Source organism: Ambystoma mexicanum, chromosome 9 (genome assembly GCF_040938575.1).
Source record: "Ambystoma mexicanum isolate Mex_15411 chromosome 9, UKY_AmexF1_1, whole genome shotgun sequence".
NCBI classification, from domain to species: Eukaryota; Metazoa; Chordata; class Amphibia; order Caudata; family Ambystomatidae; genus Ambystoma; species Ambystoma mexicanum.
Genome location: NC_090931.1, coordinates 1,154,893,940 through 1,154,921,246, shown reverse-complemented (window position 1 = coordinate 1,154,921,246; position 27,307 = coordinate 1,154,893,940).

The following is a 27,307-nucleotide window of genomic DNA, read 5'->3' as shown; positions in this document are numbered from 1 at the left end:
TTCATATTCCGAATTGTGGCGCTGTATTGTGAGATGATCTAAGACCCTGTGTACAGCAAAGGAACATTGCGTGCCTCAAAACGAACTTTTTGGAACGTGAGCAAATAAAAATGCAAATCGCTGAATATTCTCTAAACATTTGATGTCAAATAAATGTACTTTACCAAATTTACAATCTTGAGGTTTGATTTAAAAGTACACTTTCATATTCCGAATTGTGGCGCGCTGTGTTGTGAGCTGATCTGTGTTGGTTTCCGGGTTCTGTGTGGAGTCGCGTAGAAGACGCCTGGGCGCGTTTGCCTACGCAGCACAGTCACGTCACGGATAGAGGCGGGGAATATGAATGTTTTGATACAGTCTGTTTCAGGGGTGGGGGATTTGCAAAAGCAGGTGAGCCAGGTCGATGGGGGGAAATGATAGGATTATCAGAAAATGGCGGCTGATTTCGAGTGCGTTAATGGACGAAAAGTCGGCTAGGGTCCATAGGAAAGTTTTCTACGATCTACCGATTTATGCTTAAAAACACATGGCCGAACCGTAGGGACAATAAAAAAAAAGTCCCGGAACTATCCTTTAATAGCTCACATACTCTAAACATTACTTCAAATACAATGCCATAAAAATTCTAAATAAAAGAAACGGTGACTAGATACAACATGACTTTTCTTCATTCACATTCATAAAAGTGTTCCAAAATAATATGTAACACATCTTTGCTTTCATATACCAAACAAATATGAATTCATCTATGTTATGTTCATAATTCATAAATAACGCAATAAGTAAAAATAGCACCAAGATACTGCACTGCCACATAGTTGGTCCACTCAGCTACAGTTTTCACACCTCACAAGCCTCTACCTAACAACTAAACAACAACTCCAAGCACAAAGCATTAAGTATATATGTGTTCACATAACTAGGCGCTACCACACCCTTGCTTCTCCCAGAACCTATTTAATTACTCCTCCTTAGCCATCCTCAACAAAAAGCATCCACAATTAACTACCTGACCTGATTCCAACCATTTCAACATAATAACACAATAGCCTAATCCACTATCCCGCCTTTCACCTGCAAACTAATAACTACTACTGCTAATCAACAAAAAGATACCAGCACGTATGTCCTCCCTTCACTGTCCATCCCCACTATACTGAAGTTTCAATGGCCATATGCCCTAAGCAGCCCCAGAACTCTTTCTTAACAAACCTCATCAATAATACTGTTTCCCTCAACCCACTATGCATCCCCATTAATGTGGCATCTTATACACCATATTACCAATTTCTTACATAACATAATAGTTTGACATCCACACCACATCCGGAAACTATGGAAGTGATATGTCGAAACCCAATACATGCTATAACAGAGAAAACAGGATTTGGAAAAAACAGGATGCAGATAACCTGACACAACAGATGCTGTAAAATCAGCCATTTGATCTACCACCAATGCCAAATATAGCACATTATACCACCAAAATAACCTCCACCACAAAGGAGGTGGGCATGACTTCCATGTGCTCTGAAAGGAAGCAGAGGTTCTTCCACTTGACCCGCTGTGGACATGACAAGCCTACCTACACCTCAGACAAGAATCAGAGTACCATGCAGCCTGGTGGAACCCTCATGCTGTATCTTGTGGCACTCTCCTTACCGATTAAAGGCATGATAACATTCATGCAACAGATGGCTCTGCAAATAAGGAGGAGAACATGATGCCCACACATACCCATGGTCAGACTGTCCCCATAGGGACAGACAGAGTAAAAAAATCAGGAGATCGTATTAGCTGCACCAGCCAACCATCATTTACATACTCCAGATCATTCAGAGAGACCTTGAATGCAAAGGAAACATACACACTGACATGTCACACCATTTGAAGTTGGTAGCTACATGTCATTGTTTTGAAACAGACTCCTACCAATGCACTGTTGGTATGGTTCATGACCTGATACAGCAAATATTTCCACACATACTCACAAAGGTGGTATTAGCTCCCCTACACCATGCAATAGCACACATGACTACCCAAAATCCCAGGGACAACAGATGATATACAAAGATGAGTTTACATCATTGACCAGTTCCCAAACACCAATGGTTTCCTGAACTGCATGCATGTGCAATATTGATATTGATGTTGATATTTGATTTCTATCGCGCTCGTAGACAAGTGTTTCAGAGCGTGACAAGGCAAGGGAGGGAACAGTGTAGAACAAAACAGCGAAGTTACTAGGCCCAGTGACATTGAAGTCGCGCAAGTGCATGGGAGAGGGGGAGGGGAAAAGTGCATGGAAGGGGGGAGAAGTGGAAAGTGCGAAGCAGATGAGAAACAGATCAATAAATAAATAATAAAGGCAACAAACAGTTTTAGTGCAGCCAGCGATTTGCAAGTGCTAGGTTTAAGGCAGCAGACAGGGTAGGTCTGATAAGTGTAGGAAGAAAAAGGGAGGGCTGTATGGGTACAAATACAGACCCCAGTGCAAGGGGTGGCCCGGAAGCAGTGCGGGAGGGTGGCAGGGTGAGCAAGTACCTGGGCTTGGAGGACAGAGGGTGACAAGGTGCACGGTGAGAGAACAGATCAGCAGGGGAGAGGGGGAGAAAAGGCAGAAGAAAAGAGGAAGGTCTTGAGGTGCTTCCAGAACCGGAGGTGGTTCTCCTCAAGTTTTAAAGTGGCAGCGAGGCTGTTCCAGAGGGAGGCCCCAGCCAAAGAAAGAGATCTACCTCCAACTCGTTTCGTTGAAAAACGACTGACCATGAGGGAGTTGGAGGTAGAGGAGCAAAGAGCTAGAGATGGAGGTATTTGCGGAAGGATAGCTGAAGGTAGTTTGGACCCAGGCCCCAGAAAGCCTTGTGGACAATGCAGAGGGTTTTGAATGTAATCCTTGCATCCACTGGGAGCCAATGGAGAGATATCAGAGCTGGAGAGATACAATCCCAGGGCTTGAGACCAAGGACAAGTCTCGCAGTCCTGTTCTGGATTAGTTGCAGAGGGCGGAGAGTAGAGGCAGGTAGATTTAGAAAGAGGCTGTTACAATAGTCCAAGCTAGAGAGAACCAGAGCTTGGGATACCATGAGCTTCTGGGGGAAGGAGAGGAAAGGTAGAGTACCTATGAGGAGGTGCAGTCAGAAATTTGACTTTTTAGAGACCTCAGAGATGTGGGCGGAAAAGGAAAGGGTGGAGTTAAAGATGACCCCAAGGTTTTTAGCCTCGCAGGTGGGGGTAGGAGGAGGGCCAAGGGAGGGCGGCCAGAGAGTGAGGGGAAAGGATAGTGAGGGTGTGCCGATGAGGAGTCACCATGTGTGTCACCCATTGGGAGGAAGCATGTCTTCCACAACTGTAAACAATTGCAAACTCTAAATGTACAGATTACAAGTTATGCAGACATGACCTGCACACCCTGTTTCACCAGGATCCCTAGGTCCACACAGGACTTCAACGTACTGTTAAACAGTACCCTGGATGCATTCATGGCCACACACATGGGACAACTGACATGTCTCCTTGATAAGTGAAACATAGAGAGTGACATGGGAGTGACTGGGGGTTCAAGAGTGAGTGCCTGCTTGAAGTGGAGGGCTGAAGTGGGAGTGTCTGTGAGAGTGGGGGTGATGGGACAATTCTGATTGGAGGTGGAGAGAACATCCCACATGATATACAATAAGTCATTTATAACGCCACTGTACACAAGTGTTTCTAGGCGTGACAAGACAAGGGAGGGAAGACAGAGGGAGGGCAAGACAAATTATCTTAATAGGCCTTGTGTCATTCAGATCATGCACGTGTTAGAATGAGAAGTGCTAAAGGAAATGGAGGGAGGACGTGTAAGGGAGAGGGGAGGGCAAAACAGGGTAGAAGTGCTTTGAGTAAGTGCAGTCTGAGCAACACAGCTCTGGGTACTGAAAGGAGACAACTGACTGCTTATTGTCGGTATGCAGTGATATAATCGTGGCAAAAATGTCACCTGAAAAAAATCCTGCGGCAAAAATGCTGTGGTTTGACCAGTTAAAGGTATACACATTTTAAGGGGTGCGGGGGATGCAGGGGTGTCCCCTGCTCCTCTTAAATGGTATAATGGGTCCAGGGGTTGCAGGGTTTGCAGGGGTGTCCACTGCATCCTTTACATGGATTGCAGCGGCAAAACCACAGCATTTTTGCCGCAATATTTTGTGTTTACAGCCATTTTTTGCCACGATTTTAACACATGGAACCTTATTGTCTTTCAACTACGGTGGTATTATTTTCAGGAATGTTGTCACCTGTGCATGAAGAGAGGCAAAAATAGTTTACTCAGGGCTTTATTCAAAGATGATGGTGATAAAATGTCTGGAGAAAATCAATCCGGCCAATACGGATACCATCTGTGGTAAAGACAATTGTACTGGATCATTAGACCTTTGCGCCACACATGCAGTAACAGTAATTACTGGATATAGAAACACAACAAAATTGCATCTGGGAAAACCAGTAATGTATCATTGCTTCCAGTAATGCTCGTACCAGAAGCAGAAACACCACATATGCTGAAATAGACACCTCAGAGGGAAGCCAGCATACGAGTTCAATCCATCAATAATAACAGCCAGGGAAAGGCATCCATGTTTCAGTATGCTCTGCTTAGATGCATGTGATTAGCAAGTGTTTGTTAAACAAGAACTTTTTAGGGTGACATTTATGGTTAAAGCCTCTATGGCCATCATGTGCATGGATGTTCCACATTGACAAATACAGTATAAAGAAGTTTTTGTTTGTACAACATATTAGTAAAAACAATATGCTGTACAACTTGCTTTAAAATACTTTATTGCATTGAAAACCAAATGCTCTTAGGGTACTGCTTTTGTGAAACTATGCTGCATATTACACACATTATACCCCATTTGTCTACACTGTTCTCCTGGGGAGAACCGTACAGCAGCACTGTGGAGTTTGTACATGCTCACAAATTCAGAGATCCCCCATGTATACCCCACGCCTTTACAAAGTCATCAGTCATCACTCCTGCTGTACAAAGAAATGCCCCATCTACACCTCACCTTTAACTGCTTAACTTATGTGGAATACAACTGAAACGCTCATATACCATACACAACCTGCCCACAATACCCATTTCTTACATAACATAACAATTCTTAATAAAGAATACACATAATACAGGTAATATATACATACACAATTCATGTAATGGTAACAAGAGAAAAAAGCTGCAAAATAATGCACTGGCACTGAGTCACTCCGCCCAGCCCCAGTTGTCACACCTCACAACCCTCTCCTTAAGGACTGTAGGTAACTCCAGATAGACAACTTTCAGTCTACTGCTACTCACATAACTTTACTCTGACACAACCTTCATCCTCCTAACACCCATTTAATCAGTCCTTCTTAGTCATCCTCATCCAATAGCATGTAAAGTCAAACGCTTCACCTGTTTCTATCTATTCAACTATCATTCCTCCCTTCACTGCCCATCCCCACTCCACTAAACTTGCAATGGCCATGTGACCTAAGCAGACCCAGAAAACCATGTTAGCAAACCTAATTCATAGTACTATTCCCCCCAGCTGACTATGCCCACATGTTCATTTTACATCTCTCTATGTCAGTGCATTGCATAACAACATATTGCATTACATAGCATTGGACCCAAATAGCTTCAAGTCCTTCCAAAGAACACCGTTTCCAAGCAAATTGGAAAAATGACAAACATGATTGTTCATATTTTTTTCTAAATTACTACCAGCAATTACATGACAGTGGAAATCCTTCAGTATAAAACATTTCCCATATACTATCAAACCCCACCCACTTAGGAATGTACAAGCAGTGTCCCTTACTTTAAGGATGAAATAAGACATGGGAAAACTGACAGAACTATTTACTCACGCCATCTTTATCTTTCCAATCTCACTCAGAGTCAAAAATGGATTTATTGGTAACATTGAGAAATCCCACAGAAATGTTAATACAGCAGTTTCAGCATTCACGGCAGACTCCAACCAATTATATATTGTGAAAACAACATACAGTTCTATATGGCCTATTTCTATAGACATGACTGAGTAAATCTAACCGATGAAGGAAATGCAGTGTTCCTCCATAACATCAAAATAGTACTCCTAATATGCTGAAGTTCTACACTCAGTGTACCCCAAAACAGTCCTCTTAAGAACTGCTTATATAAAAGTACACCAATACAATAAATAATAACTGTGGTTACGAAAAGTCAGTTGACAAGGGACTGACTTCAAGTTTTATACTACAATCCAACTTAAATGATCAATACAGAACAACACTGCACATGTACGTATGTAACGTAACTGAAAAATAAGAATTAATAGAAAAATACATAACATTGCACCCCCAAAACATAATACCACAAGTGAGAATCCACAACCTAAAACACATTGTATGGCACATCTAAAACTTGACTACAATTGCTCCTTTTTATATACATTTTGTTAAACTATTTTCTTCTACCTTTCTCCAAAGTCTCACATGCACAAAAGTCTCAAAACACACATCCAAAATAAAAAAGACTCTCTAATACCTACCAGGTCACTGACCATGGCCAGTGATTTTTCAACAACGTCACTATACTTAAAAAAAGTACTTTAAAAAAGCTATAAAACACTGACACCACAAACTATATAGCCGCGGATACCAAACTACACATACCCTATTTGTGGTCCTTTGTAGCCTCGGATATAGCAGGGAATATTGGCAAAACGGCTGAAAAATAAATGCTTTCCTGCCCCCCATGCACCTCACCAAGTGCCGCCTCACCTGTGCAAGCTCCCTCCACTCCCCAGATGGCCTCCTCACCTCTTCTGCCCTCTCCCTTTCCCCTCACAACACACGCTGCTTCTATGATGCAGTTTGCTATGAGTTGTCAGCTACGGTAAGCTTTGTGTTGCAAACTCGGCCCCTGTACCCCCTCCAACTCCCGAATTTCACTTAGTGCCCTCTAGCCATCCCCCCACCTCTACCCTGATGGCATTTGTATTTCTTTTTACCTGCAAATAGCTTTTTACTGTGTTTCATTTTCCCATAACCTCGGCTATAGCCAAAAATATTTCTTGCTTCCAGAGAAAAACAAGATGGCGGTTGTTTCATTTCTGAAAACCATGATCCTGCAATGCACCATGGGAGATATAACTATCATGTTTGGAGAAGGGGGGCCTTCTTCTCTGTCAAATTTGAAAATAACTATGGCATGGAATAATCCAAAACCTTGCATGGATCGCGAGTCAACGCTTCGTGCCCAAGTTGTTCAAATCTGTCCAGCGGTGTGGGCTGTGCACTTTGGAAAAATGTACCTTTTTTGTCTATGGGAAAATGAATGGGAAGCAGGCTGCACTTTTGGAAAACAACTTTTTTTGACGCTTAATAACCTTTTTTTACAAATCTTTACACAACTTTGCAGTCTGGGGGGAGGGGACAGACTTTCAAACACTTTTGAAATTCCGGCCAAATCCGTTACTCAAAACAAAAGTTATTAACAATAGCATTATGCAGAATGACATCTGGTCCCTGGGACCTCAATAACTTCCACTCTCACTTCCTACATATCTGTTTTCTCCACCTTTTCCCTCATCAGCCTCTAACTCCGTCCGGGTCAGTTGCTTGTACACGCAATCAGATAATGGTACATGTATTTCTTCTGCTGCAGCCTCCTTTGCAACATGCTCTCTGTCTCCCTGCACCTTGAGGAGAATAACGGTAGGCTATCAAAGCACCTGTAAACTTTTCCATGTACTTCTTCTTTTTCCCTTCCTGTCCCCTACTGACTTCCTGGCTAAAAAGTATTGTGCACTGGTTTCTTACCCATCCTATCAGTACCCCATTCCTCCTCCCTCCCTACACTTCCACCCCTGCACTAGCTTTCAGCCAATCCCCGACTTTGCGGACTGCTTTCTAGAACCCTAACATTGCATGCATCACTTTATGTCAACACTTATCCTTCCACTTGCCAACACCGGCCGTAGTTGCATGTATTTCTGTATCTTAATGTTCCCATATACTGCACTTTGCCCTCCCCCTTCCCATTCACTTGCGCACTGTCAATGTCAGCTCGCCTAGAGGAATCAATATCTCAGTATGGCCTCCGTTCTGCGTCCCTTTCCTCGCCGCTCCGTCACACACTTGTATGTATGCGCAATACAAACGGCAGAAAGTACCATAGCACATCATAGGATATAATGCACACATTGCATGCATAACAACATCATGGCTGTCACGTACTTTATACACTTCACAATATTGTCTTCCATTGTAATGCATGTACTACAAATGTCGGAAAAGTGATCCCACAAAAGCAGCAGGGAATGTATAGTAGTAATGTTACGCAAGTGCGTTCAGTCCATGCATACAAACATGATGCATGTCCCTTACCTTGCCCACTTTCACCATAGCCTCCTACATTTATGTGTACAAACAAACCTTCTCTCACAGACACCACAACCAGTAAGCACATTGCCCAATTGCGTTGCCTCCTCATTGGCAATGCTATAACTGCCATCCTAAAAACAACCTGATGTGCCACGTGGAATCCTCACAGTACTGCAGATTGCGTGGCATTCCCGTGCTATACACTAGAGAGGGGGTGGAGTTGAGAGGGTGTCAGGGGTGGTGGGTGGATGAAATAAAGGGATGTGGAGTGTGTCTTTAGGATGGTGTGTAAAACCACTGTGGTGGCCTAGAAGGATGACAGGATGCTGTATGGTTTCAATGGCTGTTTATTTAGACACCAGCACAATAACAATGTGGGGGGGGTGGGTATGGTCCAGAGCAGGGCTGGTGTCCGTTCTCACTGTTGTGCTGTCTGATGATGCCGTTAACTTCACTGCATCCAAGGTGTCATGGAATGAGACACACTAAGCCAGCAAGAGCACTCAGGAAGCTGTTCTCAGCCTTGGTATTACGCTCTGCTGGCTGGGCCTCTGTCAGGTGGGCCCTGTCACTTATTAGGCTCTCAGGAGGAGGGCCGGGGCTAACTGCCTTGGTCATCTTCGCGCTAAATTCTGGGGATCTGTTCTCTTTGTGCTCTTCTCACTCATTAATTCTCACTAGATCACGCGAGGAGGAGTCCCCACAAACACTTATATTTTTATTTTTATTTTTGTAGTGTTTTTATTATATACATGCATTCATAAATTTGTTTTTCTTCTTCTTCTGTCTTTTGCACACTGTCTGTTTCCTTCTCCTCCTGACATTTTTCTCCACTGAAGATTAACCGTTATCTTACATTTCTACAGGATTGTCTGCAAAGCTTTGTGCACAGTGACAAACACAATAGCAGTGCCAATGGAAGTAAAAAAAATGCCATTTCCCTGGAACTACTGGAACTCTTGCTGGTTATTAATGCTGTCATAGTCTGTGCACAACATCCCAACACTGGACATAAAGTAGCACATGGTTCTGTTCATCCAACATCTCTCAACCTCTAGCTGTGGACAACTGGCACCGGCATGCTCCCATTTTCCTCTTGGTGTCATCGATGAGAAAATCACCTTTGCAGTAGGAAATATCTACATCACAGCTCTCATCAACCTCTTTAAATAAATGGGCAAACATAAACACAACATGTGCCCCAAATGTAGTCCTCCAAAATGCACCACCACCACATCCACAGTACCAACAGAGGCCACATATTTGCAAAGAAGATCCATGCAGCCGGAACCCCTCTCATAAACTGTGGCCCAAAAAGCCTGCACTCCTTCCAACTGAAAATCAGTATCAAAGCCTCTTTCCATACGTGTGCAGATTGTGCCCAAATCTATCACCGACTATTAGCACTCGCCGTCTCTCCATGTCCGAGAACCTCAATACATCTAACTTTCGGTAAATATGTCACTGCCCCTTCAGGTAAACCACACCCTCCAATCCTCACTGGATAATCCCCACAATTCCATTTGCGAAGGCGCCATACTCATAAAGCCATGATGTGGCATGTGCACTTTCCGAGCTACAGCTAGGGCCACGCCCCAGTAAATCACACACAATACTTCTTCCCTTTGCACTCCATTTTTGCTAGAAAGCCTTGATGTGGCACATGCGCTTTCCCAGCTACAGCTAAGGCCATGCCCCAGTAAAGCAGACACAATACTTCTTCTCTTTTCAATCAATTTCTCCAACAGTCCCTTACTGGCTCCTATTAACAACTATTACATTTTCTAAAATGCCTGCACCAATCACAAATACGTAAACTCTGCATTGCACGCTATCATTTCTGTACACAACTCCATATGTCCCCTTTAACACTCTGAGAACACATCCCCTTTGCTTTCAAAGCCCCTCGACCAGAAAGTTTTCCTACAGAATGGCCTATTTCTTCATCCACAACAATCTGCCGGTGCACCCAGCACACCTTTTCCCATGCACACAACACTCCACCCTTGCGCTCACCCACAACAACACTATTAATGCATGCATGTGACCATGTACGCAGCTAACATAGTACACAAACATAACATACATAGCAGCAACCAAACTCCCTCACTCCACAAAGCATCCATTGACGAAAACAGGTTGCAATCACCGCCATCCACAAACATGCCATAGCCTCCATCACCCCTACCCACTACCATGCAGAAAGTATTGTTTCACAAGCAACCTAACCACAACATTGTCACAACATTTGCCCTACCTCAACAATTCTGCACACATCATAGTAAAGAACTCATATAAGCTGCACTTCAACCATACCCTGTGCCATACTGCCAGTATGCACACACTGTACCAAGTGGGCACACTGCGTGACTTTTCATTGCACCATCTCCAATCACACATCCAAAACTTTACCATATTCTACCACCCACCTCACCTGCGGAGTCATACATACACATCTGCCATTTGTACTGCTCTATGTCATCTGCAATGTACTGCACAACCATTCTTTGCAGGTCATCCCCGTCTACCAGCGCACAGTCAACATTGCATTAGTGGCATGGGTTTCCCCAAGTCCTAGACTCTTCAGTCCATGGCCTACAACCTACCACCTTCAGCCATACACCCAATAGGCTACACCTTCAACACAGCCACCGCAACTCCATAGTGACAGTATGCAAACCCAGCACCCAGTGGACACACTGCATCACTTTTCACAGCAACATCTCCAAGTACACCTCAAAAACTTTACCATGTTGTAACAGTGTCCTCACCAGCAAAACCACACAAGCAGTCATGGCAGCTCACTTGTCCTGCTCTATTGCTTCTGAAATGTGCTTCACACCCATTCCTTACAAATCACAATCCTCTGCCCGCTGCAGAATCTAAAATGCCTTACTTCCGTGTGGGTCCTAAAGTCCTAGCCTCTTCTGTGCATGGCCTACGGTCATCAGCCATGCACCCAACAGTCCAGGCCTTCAAGACTGTCACTGCCACTTAATAGCATCATCCATTTCACATGTCCACATACACAGCAGTACCACCAGCACTACTACCAAACCTGCGCACCACCATGGACCTATAGAGCAACAGTTTGCACTACTTACCATAATGTAGAAAGAAAACACTCTCTCCCACACCCCTGTACACTTTCATTCACATAGTATGGCCGTCCCCATTTCCATTCCCAAACTATAGTGCCACTGACTTAGTAGCCACACTCAGTTCGCAACAGTAGCCTACTGCAATACATGTGCACACACCGCACTATGCAAGCACCACCCTGCACCAGATGTACTCCCACACTTGCTTTACTGCGGTAGATATGGTAAAGGCCTACACTCTTCACTGCATGCCCTACAGTCTACGGCCTTTGTCCATGCAACCAATATTATAATCCTTGTACAAACCCAATGCAGCTTCCTTAACCAATACATGCCATCATATTCCCAAGTACCGCATTCCATCCACATGACACAGCCACCCGCGCTCCCACCCAACCTATTTCATGTGCAATTCATTCCCCTTCTACACTGTACCTGCCAGCAATTAGCACAGAAAGAAGTGACTGCAAACAGATGACCTGAACATACATCCACCAATCACATACTGAACCTCTGCATTGCACCCATTCACTAAAACAGGTCGCTACCACCAAAAATGCACAAACATACCACATCCTCCACTAGCCCTACCCAGACCCATTCACGAAGTATGTTATCACTATCAACCTAACCACAACTGTTGCACACCATTGGCCCTATTGCCACACTTCATCACACAGCATAGTTACCAATCACAACGTAGGTGCACTTCTACCATATCCTCTGCCATAGTAAGAGTATGCAAACCAAGCACCCAGTTCCCACACTGAATCACTTTTCACATCATCTCCAAGTACACATCAAATACTTTACCATGTTGTAACAGTATCCTCACCAGCAAAACCAAAAATGCAGGCATGGCAGCTCACTTGTTCTGCTCTATTGTGTTCCAAATGTGCTCCACGCCCTTTTTTGCAGGACATCACCCTCTACATGATGCAAATTCCAAAATGAATTAGTACCATGTCTGTCCTAAAGTCCTAGCCTCTTGAGTGCATGGCCTATGGCCATGCACCCAACAGTCTAGGCCTTCAACAGTCTCACTTCTACATAATGGCACCATCCATTCACCAGCCTGTAACTGCTACATATTCTGAAATGCATTTGTGCCGTGTGTGTCCTACAGTCCTAGCCTCTTGAGTGCATGGCCTAGGGGCTACAGCCTTCGGCCATGCACCCAACAGCTCAACACTATCAGTGCTACATAATTGCATCATCCATTTGACAATTTACCAACTTCACCTATCCACATACACAGCACTACCACCAGCACTACTACCCAACCTGCCCACCGCCATGTACCTATACAGCAGAAAATACCACCACTTACCATAATGTAGAAAGAAAATACTCTCTCCTGCACCCCTGCACACTTTCATTCACATACTATAGCCGTCCCCACTTCCATTCCTAAACTGTAGCCCAACAATCAGTTTCCACACTACATCACTTTCCACATCACCATCTCCAAGTACACATCAAATACTTTACCATGTTGTAACAGTGTCCTCACCAGCAGAACCAAACATGCAGGCATGGCAGCTCACTTGTTCTGCTCTATTGCATTTCAAATGTGCTCCACACCCTTTTTTTACAGGTCACCTCCCTCTATGTACTGCAAATTCCAAAATGCATTAGTACTGTGTCTGTCCTAAAGTCCTAGCCTCTTGAGTGCATGGCCTATGGCCTACGGTCTTCGGCCATGCACCCAACAGTCTAGGCCTTCAACAGTCTCACTTCTACATAATGGCACCATCCATTCACCAGCCTGTAACTGCTGCACATTCCGAAATGCATCCGTGCCGTGTGTGTCCTACAGTCCTAGCCTCTGTAGTGCCATGCACCCAACAGTGTACACCTTCAACACAATCACTACTACATATGTAATACATACACAGCACTACCACCAACACTACTACCCAACCTGCGCACCTGCAATTACCCACACAGCAACAAATTGCACCACTTAGCATAATTTACAAAAAAACACTCTCTCCTTCACCCCTGTTCACTTTCCTTCACACGCTATGGCTGTCCCCACTTCCATTCCTAAACTATAGTGCCACCGCCAAAGTACCCACATTCAGTTTGCAACACTAGCCTACTGCAATCAATTTCCACACACTGCAATATGCAAACACCACCCTGCACCAGAACTACACCCGCACTTGCTGAATTAATGAGTTACATATGGTAAAGGCCTACGCTCTTCACTCTATGACTACGGTCTACGTCCTAACTCCATGCAGCCAATATTGTAATCCATCCACTAACCCAATGCAAGTTCCTTAACCCATGCATACCACCATGTGGCCAACTACCACATTTCATCTGCATCGGAAATAGGTGGGCGCAAACAAGTGGCGGCACAATGTATGGGGCTGTTGCACCACCTGCCTCCAATCACCACACAAAGTACTCGCCTGTGTAGGTACCTGCCACTTCATGCAGTACGTGCCATGAGTACAGGCACTCCTCCGTCTTCTTCCACCTACACACATATTTCACATAACCCACTTTTCACTCCCCCACTTGTTCCGTATGATCCATTTTCCACACCCTTCCGCCGCTGCACTGTCCTCCCATACACCATGGCAGCGTTTCCCAAAAACGTTGACGCAGAGCACACTTCTGTCCAGCCAACCACCGGCCGCGTCCAACGTTAGCTGACATCATCATGTACGACAGGCCAATAACACTGCGGTCTGCAGAGCAAACAGGGAAATGGGTCCGTGGAGCAGACTCATATATCACAGATTTTTTGGGATGTACATTTCAGTAATTTCCAAAATAAGTACTGATCGGATTTCCACCAAACACACAAAAGCATGCCTTCTGACCCAAGCCCCCGCTCCTGCCGCAAATTTGTTTTGGGACCCCCTATATCTTTGCCCCCCCACACCTCAGCAAACTTGGAGAAAAAATTGAAAGCCGCCCATATACTTTTTTGGTGCCGATTTGTCCATGGGGAGCGAAGTTATAAGCCGCCGGAAAAGTGCTATTCGTATATATATATATATATATAAAATAACAATCAGGAGTAATAAGGAGTGAAAGTGAGAACATGCACTGGGAGGGTGCGGTGTGAGTGATTGAAAAAGTTCTATAATAAACGTTGCAAGGAGGAGAGTAGTTGTAAAAAAAGAAATAGACAGTTATGTCCAGGCTGATCCATTTTTAAATGTAAAGTCTATCAGTAGGAATGTGTAAAGGAACCATTTGGACATGGCGTGCCAATCAGCATGAAGAGAGTTTGGCGAGGTGGTTGATAATCTGGGCAATTATATAGAGTGCATGTGAAGACATTGAGAACTTTGTTGAGTGGGGCAAAGGAGTAGAGAGGGTGGCCAAGAGCTGGCTCAAGAGGAGGGCTGAGTGACTGAGTAAAAAAGTGACAAAAAGTTTTTAGGGTGTGCTTGTGAGTAGAGGATGGCTCTTCTTTGTGGTTAACAGGTTAATACTCGCAGAGGTTGCACTACAAGCAATGACATTTCAGTGTTTCAGACCACTTACAAATAGGAGCTCAAAGTTAAAGGCGATTGGGAGGAGACGAGCAGATTGTAGTAAAATAATACATGTGAGCTGACATGGGGTGGAGCATTTGGGATCAGGAGATAGATGGAGTTGGTCTTAAAGGAGCTGATCTTAAGACCTTAAGCTGCCATCCAATGATGTGTGGGTGAATTAGAGTCATCGATCTTTGTCAAACTTGGAATTTCCACTAAATAAAGGAGGTTGAATCTGATGGAAAAGAGTGTCTAAAGGTTTGATGCTGAAAAGAATGCACATTATTATTGAAAATAACAGCTGCATACAATGAAGAGAAATGCTAAAGGTTGACATTAACTTTGTTTTGATTACACATTAAAGAAACTGAACATCAAAAATGTTTATGTTCCTGCAGAGCCAAAGGTCTTAGTACATTTAAACTATGAGGTCAGCTTTGATTTGCTTACAATAGTGCCATATCAATGGGTCAGTCCATTTGAACTATCATCCTGAAGTGTGAAAATGCTAAACTTCAAAAATGAAATAAATGCTTTAAAATACCTTGCTGAAGGTATAAAAAAACAAAGAAGATTTTAGTGTCATCAGCAAAGATGTGGTCGGAGAACCCAAAGGATGAGATGGGCTTGTAGAGGGAGGACATGAAGAGGGTAAGGAGTATTGGGCCAAAGACAGTGACCTGGAGAACTCCAGTTAGTATAGAGGTGGGGAGGTTTCCATGCATCAGGAGATTATAAATGAAAGCTTTAGATTAAGAGCAGAGGAAATAATAATGGAGGCATGGGTCAGTGCCATTTCTATGGTGTGACAAGTGCTACAACTAGATTTCATAGGGTCACCAAGTTAATTAGCTTCTAAATAAATGTTGATCATGTGTAATCACATTCACCATCATTTCTGATTAAAGGGGAAGATGACAGGTCAATACTTTGTAGGAATGTTGGGGTCTGCAAATCCGATTTGTAGGAAACAGTCTAATAGTAATGGTGTTGTTATAGTTTGAGGGGTAAACAGGTCCACCAGGGCACCATATTGGTTAACTGTGTGAATGATTGGGGCATACTCAGTGGGTAAGATACAGGAGTTGGAGTGAAGACAGGCTAGATTTCCATGGCTATGAGGACAGGGAGGTTGGCGGTGGGAGGATTGGAGGGTGGTGAAAATGACACATATCTTAGTGATCTATAAGTATAAGAATACAAATGGGAATGAAAATGAGAACAAATGGACAAATACAGCAACGGAACCAGTGGAGGAAATAGCTTTATGGAGTGTCAGCATTCGTGGTTTAGAGGGTAGAGGAAAGTTTACAGGGGTGGTAATGGAGATATGTAATGATATTGGTCATGTTGTTAGGTTTGCCATCAGTCAGAGCCATAGTCAGTGTAAAGAGGGCTTTCCATTATGCATTGAAGGTGACAGGTGCAGAATTTGCACCATCGGCAAAGGAAAAGTCAAATTTGACCTTATTAAATTGATAAATTACAGAGGTAATTCAAGGTTGGGGCATGGTGTAGAGTAGGTACATGTATGGGCTGATAGTACTTTTAAAATAGGGTGCTAAAGGCAAGGTTCAACTCATTGAAGGCCTGTCCACAAGAGGGTGCCTGAATCATCTCACTCTTTAAACTGCTATGTGAGTTTGTTCTGTTAGACTGGGAAGCTTGCACATGGTTGGACATTCACGCACATGTTGCCAGGTTTAACAGTATAAGAACTGAGTCTGACCATCTGCTTCTACCATTGATAGGATATGCTTCCTTTGTGGTTTTGGTTTCAAGAGTAGGCTGATTCATACTTGGAGGAATTTGAGAATGATTTTTTTTAGCTTAGGCTGCACTTACATTTTTGTATTTGCGGTAGCTTCATCCAAGCTTTATTGAATGAGAACATGCCCATTCGAATGTGACCCACCTCTACCTCAATTTGTTATCTCAATGGTATTGCCATTCCACTGGTGACAGTTATAAAGGTTCAGAGTACATCTAGATCAAGACCAATCCAAAGTTTGTATTCATCTCTGAAGTGTTTGTAAATATGTTAGGAAAAACTATGCTATTCCTGAAAGTTGTTTAGAGATCCTAAAGCGATGCCATGGGTGGTTGGGGCAACATTCATCTTTTGTGCTGAGTGGCATCACTTATCCTCAGTGGTCCACAACAGTGCAAAGCATGAATGACTTCTGAACAAGTTCTTATCCTGGATGGAGATATATGTTTCCTGCAAGGGTGGGGTGTATTTATTTCATAATGTTGCCCATTAGGATATGTTTGGGTGTACAATAAAGGGAAAGACAATAAAACACCTGTTAAGGTCAGCCAATGACTCACAATACAACAAATATGTGATAGGTAATATATGTTCTACCTCGCCAGAATCATGGAATGCTTTCCCACTACTCATCGGCAACAACACATCACCACAAACACTCTACTTAACCCCTTCCATTCTGGCTTTTGACCTGGACAGACCAGGACCAATACATTTCAGAATCTCAATGACCTCCACAACATCACGGGCAAAGGACACAGCAGTATTCACAATCCTAGACCTCTCTGTGGCCTTCAACACCATAGACCACACCATTTTGCTCAATATCATATCCCAGAGGATTAACCCCTCAGGCACCATCCTCAACTGATTCACCTCCTTTCTTGCTGGACTCCCAAGCAGCACCCTTGCCCCCAAGCAATCCATACAAAATGCAACAGCTAGACTCATCCTCCACCTACTCAAACATTCACACATCACGCCAGCTGTAGACCAGCTCCACTGCCTCTCCGTACTTCAAAGATTTGCATTCAAAGTACTCTGCATTGTTTTCAAAGCCATCCACAATAAAACCCCATCTTACCTTCATGACAAACTCAAACATATCACTGACACAAACACCAGACAAGCAAGCCAGCCTCCTCTACGCATTCCACTCTACAAACTGACATATACACAAAATTAAGCACCTACTCACTGGGAACCAAGGACGTTTTAAACACTACCTCTTCACAACCACATTGCACACTCCACAACTTTCAGAAAGGTCCTCAAAACATACCTGCTTCTCCACACATAACCTTGACCATCCATCTCCTCTTCTACCACTTAGTTATCCTAATATATCTATCCTATACTGAAACAACCACCTTTTCAACCTTTGAACCGTGTAAGCTCATCCAATGCCCTTTAGGTAGAGCCAGCACTGAGCAAAAATTTGAATAAATAAGTAAACAGCGTCAACTTGGTTAAAAAAAAAAACCCTGCAATGTCAAAATAATTTAACATGTGTAAGGTATAAAGGGAAGTGAATGACCTTAATCACGTGTTATTAGTAAATAAGTGGGTGTATGAAGGCCTTCAAATAGTTTGATATCACATAGGAGAAATATTAAGGTTCAAGTTATCTTATCTATTACCAAGCCAATCTGGGTCCATGTCCAAACAACAGAACCTCCACAAGAATGGATAGATTATGTCTCAATATTAATAATGAATGTGACACTGGCTGTACCTGTAGTAACTACTCTACTGTGCGTGTTAGCAGACCTGAGTGAAACAACAGTCTATCACCAAGGCTGGCAGAATTATTAATGGCAGGGTCATTTCGACGCAATTCCCTTTACACCCGTTGGCACCCCAACACACTGTTGTGCTGCTTATAATGAAGGGGTGTAATCATGTTTTTAAGATCTGCGTTGCATTCTCCACCAAATGCGCTTGGTGTGAGAAGTGTCCTTTAAAAATACAAAAAACATGACTGCCAACAAAGGGGAAGGGATCACTTTTACACAACAAATAATCTTCTTTCGAATTTGATTGCAATAAAGGCAGCACAACGTTGACACTTTCAGTAGCAAATACCTCAGGTAAATTGAAATTAGTAAGAATTAAACGTAACGGGTTTGTATGGGAGGAGTAAGTGGTGAGCAGAAGGCTCTGCTGAGAATGCTTGACAGGCAGTGCTTTGAAAGCCAGCAAAAGCTATGATACCTATTACCAGATACCTATGGGAAACCTATTTCTAAATACATTGATGTGGAGAAACTCCAAGGCAAGCTTTACACAATGGCAATGTGATCAAATGAAATAGACCACATGATTTGGTTGGCTCAAAGACTCGTATGGGCCATGTCTTCTTGAAGGAAATTGTACTAGACAATGATCAGCAACACTGTGATGAGCATGCACAGTGCCAACTATAATACTGTGTATCCTGACGATCCTGAAATCAGAGATGTTATCCCAATAACCGTGTAGGACTAATTAGAAACTCCCTTTCAGAAAGGGTATATGTTACCTGCTCCATGCGTACATTAAAGCAAACCGGATAATATTATTCAAAGCCATGAAAAATGTCTCTATGAGCAGCAACTGAGAGCACCTTGGTTCACAGCTGCGAAGGTTGCTTCTTCATCAGCCATCCCATTCTGAAGTGACTAGACAGAAGATATTTCTGGATTCACAGTGAACTGGCTGGGAGCGGCTGCTGTATGATCTGAGCATCTTGCATTACTCTCCAAGGGCCTGATTTACAGAAACGTTTTAGAATGGCGCAATCCCATTGGAAAATGTTCCATGAATCAGGCTGTAAATGTCTTTGGCGCCTGCTCCCTTTGAAGGAATGTTTATCACCCGCAACCTTCAATGGCCCAGAGTGAAGATGGCAAGAATGAATAGAACTTGACCTTGAAATGCCATCTCTACAGTTGCACCAGTAGGAGAAATCTCTGTTGAATGCCAGCCATCCTTTTCCCATGCCCACCTCCCTCCCATAACTTTGACTGGCTGACTTTTTTGTCTACACACTGTGACAGTTTGTTTTTTAAACATACATTTACCATCTTTATAAACCCCTATAATAAACATGTGTTCTAAAACCTTACTACTAATTCACCACTTGATCCTATATTTTCCTGCTTTTGGTCATTGTTTTCCTTAAATAATTTCTTGTTGATGCTTCCTATGAGTTTGGAAATCTTAGTGTGAACATGAATCTGCTTCGTGTGAACTGTTTTAGGTCATGTGTGTTGGTTTTGTGCTCATCGACCTTTGCTCATTGACTGGCAAAGCCTGATACATGGGCAGTCATTCAAGAAGTGAACAAAGTTGACCTTCCAGAGACTGTGTTTCATCTCTCTCTCTCTGCACAGCAGAGTGCATGTGTGTAAATACTCTGTTATTCTCTACTAGGCCTTTGCCGTCTATCCAACCTCTGCCAGACCATTGACTTCCTTGCAAGAATATGCAACTTGAAGACCCATATGAACTGATCGTTTTTTTCTGTGTGAGTCATGTTAGCTACCAATACATTCAATTAAAATTAGAAGCACCAAGATCAGTGCACAATTTGCTATGTGACTACTTTTCTGTCTTATAACAGTCTGCAAGTATTATTGAATATGTGTAAATACATCATGTGAATCATGCAATCTGATAGGGCTCTAATCAATAAACGCGTTCAAGCAGATGCAAGCAATGTTAGTGTCCCAAATAATCAACCCGCGTTGTTAAATCTATTAATTGGAATTGGTACAGATGTGATCTGTGACCTTGGCCACACATATGGTTAGATATTTTTCAGTAAGTGTCAGCATGCCACCGTTTATCACAGTTAAAATAAATACATGCAGTTGCGAGTTTTGACATTGCATTGTGTACCATGTGCTGCTTCGAGGATATGGTAGGATTAATCAGTCGCTGCCACTGATTCCATCTGTACTTTTGATGAAACACTTCATCACCTTTTTTGAAAATTGAAATCTTGCTGACAGCAAGCATCCCAAACCAGTTTTGAGTTTGTTGTTTTGAATGGAACGACTTCAAGTTCATCAAAGGTTGTTGATGTTTAGACAGCATTTCTTTTTACAATGCACAAGTCCCATACATTTTGCTGGACAACCCTATCAGTACATCATGTACATTATATAATACATTATTTGAAATCTAGAGTGTACTGTGGGATATACTGAGGACCTGACAATAGTTACGCTTATGTTGCACCTATGCACTGACAACTGATGACAACTTACTTATCGTCTGATGTTGGCAGAAATGCTGGACACGTCTGAAAGGTTTTAAATGATTTATGTGTTTTCAAATATCAAATTTTCAACTGCCAAATGTTTTTGAACGTTTTAAATGTCTGTATGATTCTTTAATGTTAAATTATGAATGTTGTCTGATTCATTTTGTAAAGGTTCTTAAGTTAATCAAAACAAATAAACAAATAATAATATGTAAGAGGAGGGACCAACAAAATACATTTACATAGTTCGTTTTAGACACCAGACCTTTGCTACCCTTTGCTTAGTTGCACTTTGTTTTGAGTAACTGCCCTCATTGCGTGTCTTACTGTTACCTATGTTTGGCATAACAAGAATAGATTATTTCTGGCACTTTTTACTGTAACTTAACCAACCGACGCCAACATTCTCTGTGACAGGGTGGTTAATGTAGCCGACCCCCTTCCATCTGCCTTCCTAGCCCTCGCTGTTCTCTGCCTGGTGCTTTAAAGCCTCCTAGTAGGAATAAAAGCACACTACTAAGCACACTACTAAACTACTATAAAATATAAGTTAAAAAAAAACACTGGCAAACAAAATAAAGGAAGGAAAATAAAGGAACAATCCTGCCTAAAATAACCCCCCCCCCCCCTGTAAAAATATAATTAGGTAATGCAACGTGTGTACCTCTGGATTTACGAATAAAAGGTACATTGCAAAGTTGTTAAATATTTACCCCGCTTCCCATATGAAAATATGAAACCATGGATTACAGGCCAGGCTGTTCATTTTGGGATACAGCGGTGCTGGTAAAGCCTTTAGCATGTTCACAATGCACACTGCTGATCTTATTATCCCAAAGAGTGTTGAGTTTGTTTAAGTGCGGGAGTGGGCGGAGCGCACAATGATTCCTTATGGGAATTTAGGACGAACATGCGCGCCCTGACAAAGAACGTTGGGTGTGAAGAAACCTGTGTCGTTTCTTAATCTGGATTCATGTCCCACTTTTTACAGAGCTGCATAAAACCAAAAGCGTCTTTTAACTTTGCCCAGGTTGACCAAGTTCCCAGTTGGACATCATCCAAAACATGAAACATATTTTTATAGTTTGGATATTTGTTTTTCTCCGAGTGAAATCAAGAAAAAGCGTTGCGCAATGTAAAACCGCACTTTCTTTTTCCATGTCTCGAAAACCCAACATTGCTGTTCAGCTGACAGTGAGTAGTTCATTCCTTTCAGTCAACATTTTAAAGAGTACACCGTTGCTGTAATCTACGACCAACGTTGTTGCTATTTTCATATTTACCACACAGCACTCGTTGAATCATACTTCGAAATTTGAAATGTATGATTATTTCGTTTGTTTTAACTCTTAGTAATATAAAGGACATTAGTACCCGACGAGGGCGCGATCAGAATGAAAGAGCCATTCTGATTGGCCCTCGCCGAGTCATTACCAGGCCGGGAATACCTCTGTCGGATTCCACGGCATTTGTCCGTGGTGGGGATGTGGCAACCCCTCAGCCAATGAGGATGCTCGAAGCGGGGCCATCCCCGCTCCGAGCCGCCCCACGGCTGAGAGGCTGCCTTCCCTGTCTCCTCTCACCTCCCTGCCCTCCCCATCCCACTTACCTTCTATCCCGTGTCCCCAGTGGGGGACAATGGCAGCCTCCTGCCGTGTGGAGACTCGGAGCGGGGCCATCCCTGCTCCGAGCCTCCACACGGCTGGAGGCTTCTATTGTCCCTCGCCGGGGAACCCAAGTAAGTTTTTTTTTTTTCCTTCCCCTCCCTTCTGCCCTCCCAACCGCACTTACCTTCTTTTTTTTCCGGGAGCGGACACGCTGGAAACGCTTCTGTCGCCGGGGTACTAATAGCTATATGCCCCAAGCTGCTGGGGCATTACCGACTCTGGTAATGCCCCAGGGCCTTCGTTAAGTCCCTCGCTTCACTCGGGCCTATAACTATGGGCCCCAGGACATTACCTCAGTCGGTAATGCCCCCGCCGCTCAGGGCATATTGCTTAATGATATATTGCCAAAGAACGATAATGCCTTACATTCTTTTTTTGAGGTGTTCAATATTTTAACATCACCAGAGACAGTGAAGGTTTCAGTGTGTTTCTTTTAAACTTCATTCTTTGATATTTTCACTGAATTAGTTATGACCATGTGGATGTGGTATCACATTTTTTTTTCAAAGTTTTTAGAACACGTGTTTATGGTGGGCACATCCCTCTTGCTTTCGTAGATCCGTGGCTACAAAAAACATTTTATCCACTTTCAACACAGTCATTTCCTAGCCATGGATTAAGAGGGAAAGGTTTGCCCCTGATGGGAGGCAGAAGAGGACATGTGTTATGCTGCCCTGATGGGGATCAGGCCTATCTGATATTGTAAAGGATGTAGTTCTGTCAGCTTTTTTGGTCTGTACTCGACCGATGGCCTCTCCTCATCATCAGTGGTGAGAACTCTCATTGCATCCCTAGTGTTCAGAGTTACAGACCTGTATGACCACATTTAGTATGACACTTGGAATGCTTGTAATTGTAATTGGTTATGTATAACGTGCTTAATACCCAGAGGTTTCTAAGCGCGGACTCAGGGATCGGACCTGTGTTGCTCTGCGTCGTCGTGCTTCCAAGTCAAGCGCATTGCCACTTAGCTATCCCACTGAGACGACAGCATCCCAGCCAGGCAAAGAGGTTCAGGCTGAGAAAAAACAATTTGTACATATCATTGTGTGAGTTAAGTGAGTTTGGCTCGGCAGAGGGCAAATGTATTCTTTCTAATTAGGTTTGACACATCTAAGAAACTCACATATAGCAACACAGATGTAGCAGCACATATATTAATGTTATGGCTCCATAGGCTATAGATAGGGCAGCGTAGGGTACACCATGTATTTAGAAGTAATACACAAACTTAGGTTTTCAGTCAGATGTCAGATGAGAGCAGAAATAGAGGGTAGATGGAGTCAGAAAGGCACCGTGGTTGGAATGAGGTCAGCGTGCCATATGGCAGCACTGTTAAGGTGTAAGAGGCAATGAACAGAATAGAACACAGGCCTCAATGTGGAGCTGCAGCTCGGTTTAGCTGAGCCCCCAAAACAAATCCCCTTCTTCCGTCTGCAGCAGAGAAGCCGAGGTCAGAGGCACCCATGGTGCGCAGATAAGCACTAATTGTATCCAGCTTGCAGGGTCTGATTGTGGTGCGAATGGAATGTTAGTTGTAAGAAGAGCAGGAATGGATGCTCCCTTTGAAGGACAGGTTCATGAGAAAACAGCATGACGTTTGTTGGTGCCCATGGTCCAGATGAAGACTTCGAGCACTTCTGCCCTCAACCAAGAGCAACCATCCCATTTGAATTACATGTAGACACACAACTAAAGCAAATAATTCCTGGAAATTCAGACTCCAGAGTGGTGCCCTGGTCACGTCATTAACGAGCCCCTGGTGTTTGGAAGGAGATAAGAGGGTAGCCTTGTCTGGAATGTTCCATGATTTGGAATGCCAATAAATTTACTACAAGGTCCGGATTTCAACCTGTGGGAACCACAGCATCTGTTATAATGAGAAGGCCTATTGTCTATCAAATCAGAGTTTGCCTTGCTAGTTTACTTTGAATGGGTCTGGATCAGAAGGATGCTCATCACGTGATGGTCTCGATTTATTAGTGCGTCAATAAGTGTAAAGGACCCATCCCGTACCTGGACTTGCTAGTTACAACGTAGTGGGCCATGTGTCTAGCATAATGAGTTTAGATTAGGTGTGGCTGATCGGTCAAGGTACTATAGGGGCTATTAGCATGTTCTATAGATAGTAGCCAATGAGGGTGGTGGGATAACATTGTAACCTACCTATTCATATTTTTGCGGTTTACAGCTATATAACCTGTAACTTCTTGAGATGTGATGAGCTCATGTCATTTTGGTTCTGCGGGCCATCTGAGACCTTTTTGCAAGTAATAAACCTTGTCTTCTCTTTCAAAGAATGCAGTGTTTATTTCGCCTTTGGATTATTTTTACTGTTCGTTTTTGGATTGCTGTTCCTCTTTACACAATGAGTGGAAGTGCTAGTGAAGAATGTGGGCTGGATGAAGGAGGTTTGGAAGTCCAAATCTGCCTTTTTGCTGCCGTTAGTGTGGTTACCTTTGATCATTTTCACTTTTAAGAGATAGCAGATTTTCACCATGCTACAGATGGAATTTTTGTGCACATTGAATTTACGTACATCGGATAGACAAGCATATGTTGTACGTGTATCATTTGCAACTGACCATCTCCATGCATCTGTAAAGAGAATAGCAACCCAAAAAATGATAATTAAACATAATTCAATGGACCAAATAATCAATGCACTGCTTTGCAAGGGAAAACAAGGTTTATTTGGGCACTTTACTGCCAAACAACAACAATTTCAGTGGAATTACTGCAAGCAGAATTACTGTTACTGCCAAAATCCCCATGAAATACTACGGACCTACCACCTCCATACTGCCACTTGTAACCACGTGTAACCACTTTTATGTTGAAGGTAGTTCCTCAAGATCAAGTGGTGGTAACAGTAAATTCATTTGGTGGTATGTTATAAGATTAAGATTTACTGCTGAGATACTACCAAACTTGTAATGAGGCACAAGGTGTTAGACATATTACATGTTGCAATGCCAATGAAAGGACAATGTTGCAAACATTAAAAACAATGCAAATGGTCTTTCACAGAAATTGAGGATGCAGATCACTGTTCAAAAATCATTTGTTTAGAGAAACACTTGCTTTCTCTTTATTCATAGCTCAAATGAAATCTGTCACTCAATATTTGTATTCAGTGTGCTCTCAGAGGTCCGGGAGTCTTATAAATATCCCAAATCACTTTGATTCTTACTTTGTCAGTTTTGTTATACTGAAGGAGGAGCGTTGTACAGGAAATATTCTCGCTCTTACCATTGCTTGGCGCGATGGCTGACGATGAAAGACAGGGTTAGCTTTAAATATCTTCTCCTGGTTTACAAATCTATCCCTGGTAAGACACAACCATATATATCCTCCCCTATCCAACTTTAGAAGCCTTTTCGTATTTGATGCTCTGCCTCCCTGACAGCCCTTGCGGCACCTCGCCCTCCCTGTGCTTCCTCTGGCTTCAGCTCTTTCTCTCTTTTTGCTCAATTGCATGGAATTCTCTTCCCCCGGGTATCTGAGAAACAGTCCACACCAATTTGTTCAAAACTAAACTAAAAGCCTATCACATTGGCCTCCGAGTTACCCTCTTAATCTAGATCTCACCTGCCTTCTAGCTAACATTTTTCCCTTGCCTCTAACCCGCGTCTGTCTAACACTTTCTCTGCCTACACTTTAGCACGTCATCCATCTTAGTAACTCAGCTGGCCGTTGATGGGGACTGAATGTGCTTCCCTAAATTTGGTAGCATTGACCCGATTTCAACTTTTTTATTATCCATAGATCTGGTGGAGAATATTCTCAGTGCTCACAATACCTAATACTGTTGCTGTATTAAGCCTTGCAAGGTGCAAAGCTATTGGAGCTTTAAACTGGGAAGAGGAAAAAGCCATGTTTGATAAAGATGAAGTGGACTTTTTTCCCATTCTGTTGTAGTCATAATCTCATTATTCAATTACAATACTGCTTGTTGAGAGATAGGAACGTCACAACAGTGATTAGCCTTTCATATACGTCATCACACCAATACGTCACTCTTTGTGACGTGATTCCTGCGACCAGTTCCTTTTAGTGCATACTTTATTGCGGCCATCCGCGTCGATCGAGTCTTATTATTGGGACTTATCCCAATTGACTACATGCCCAGGGAATATGCCATTTAAGGTGAGCCACGTGTTATTTTGGTTTCCTATTTTGTAGTTTTCTAGCATTAACTTGCTTAGCTTGCTACTTTAAATATCAGACTGGGGCTATTACTCATCTACCAGACAGAACCCTTAGCAATCTTTTGTTAGCATCTCATTATTCATTTTGACTAACTATAATTTCTAATCTCTGACCATAACCTATCGGGCTTGCCTGTGATTTGGGTTTTATACCCATTGATTCTTAAATACACCTTTAATCCGTTACTTTGCAATTTAGGCCAGCGCTGTTCCAACATTTAGCTTTATTAATTTATTCCTCCTTTTCCTCATACTGAACAGTTATGACCCCTAGATCCACTTACTTTAGGAGCGGACCGTATTATTCAAGAAACTTCTGTTGTTTCAGAATCACTCCACATTACACCAGTAGGTGAGGAGGTCATTCATTTACTATATTTTGTTTGAATTACTTGTCCAATA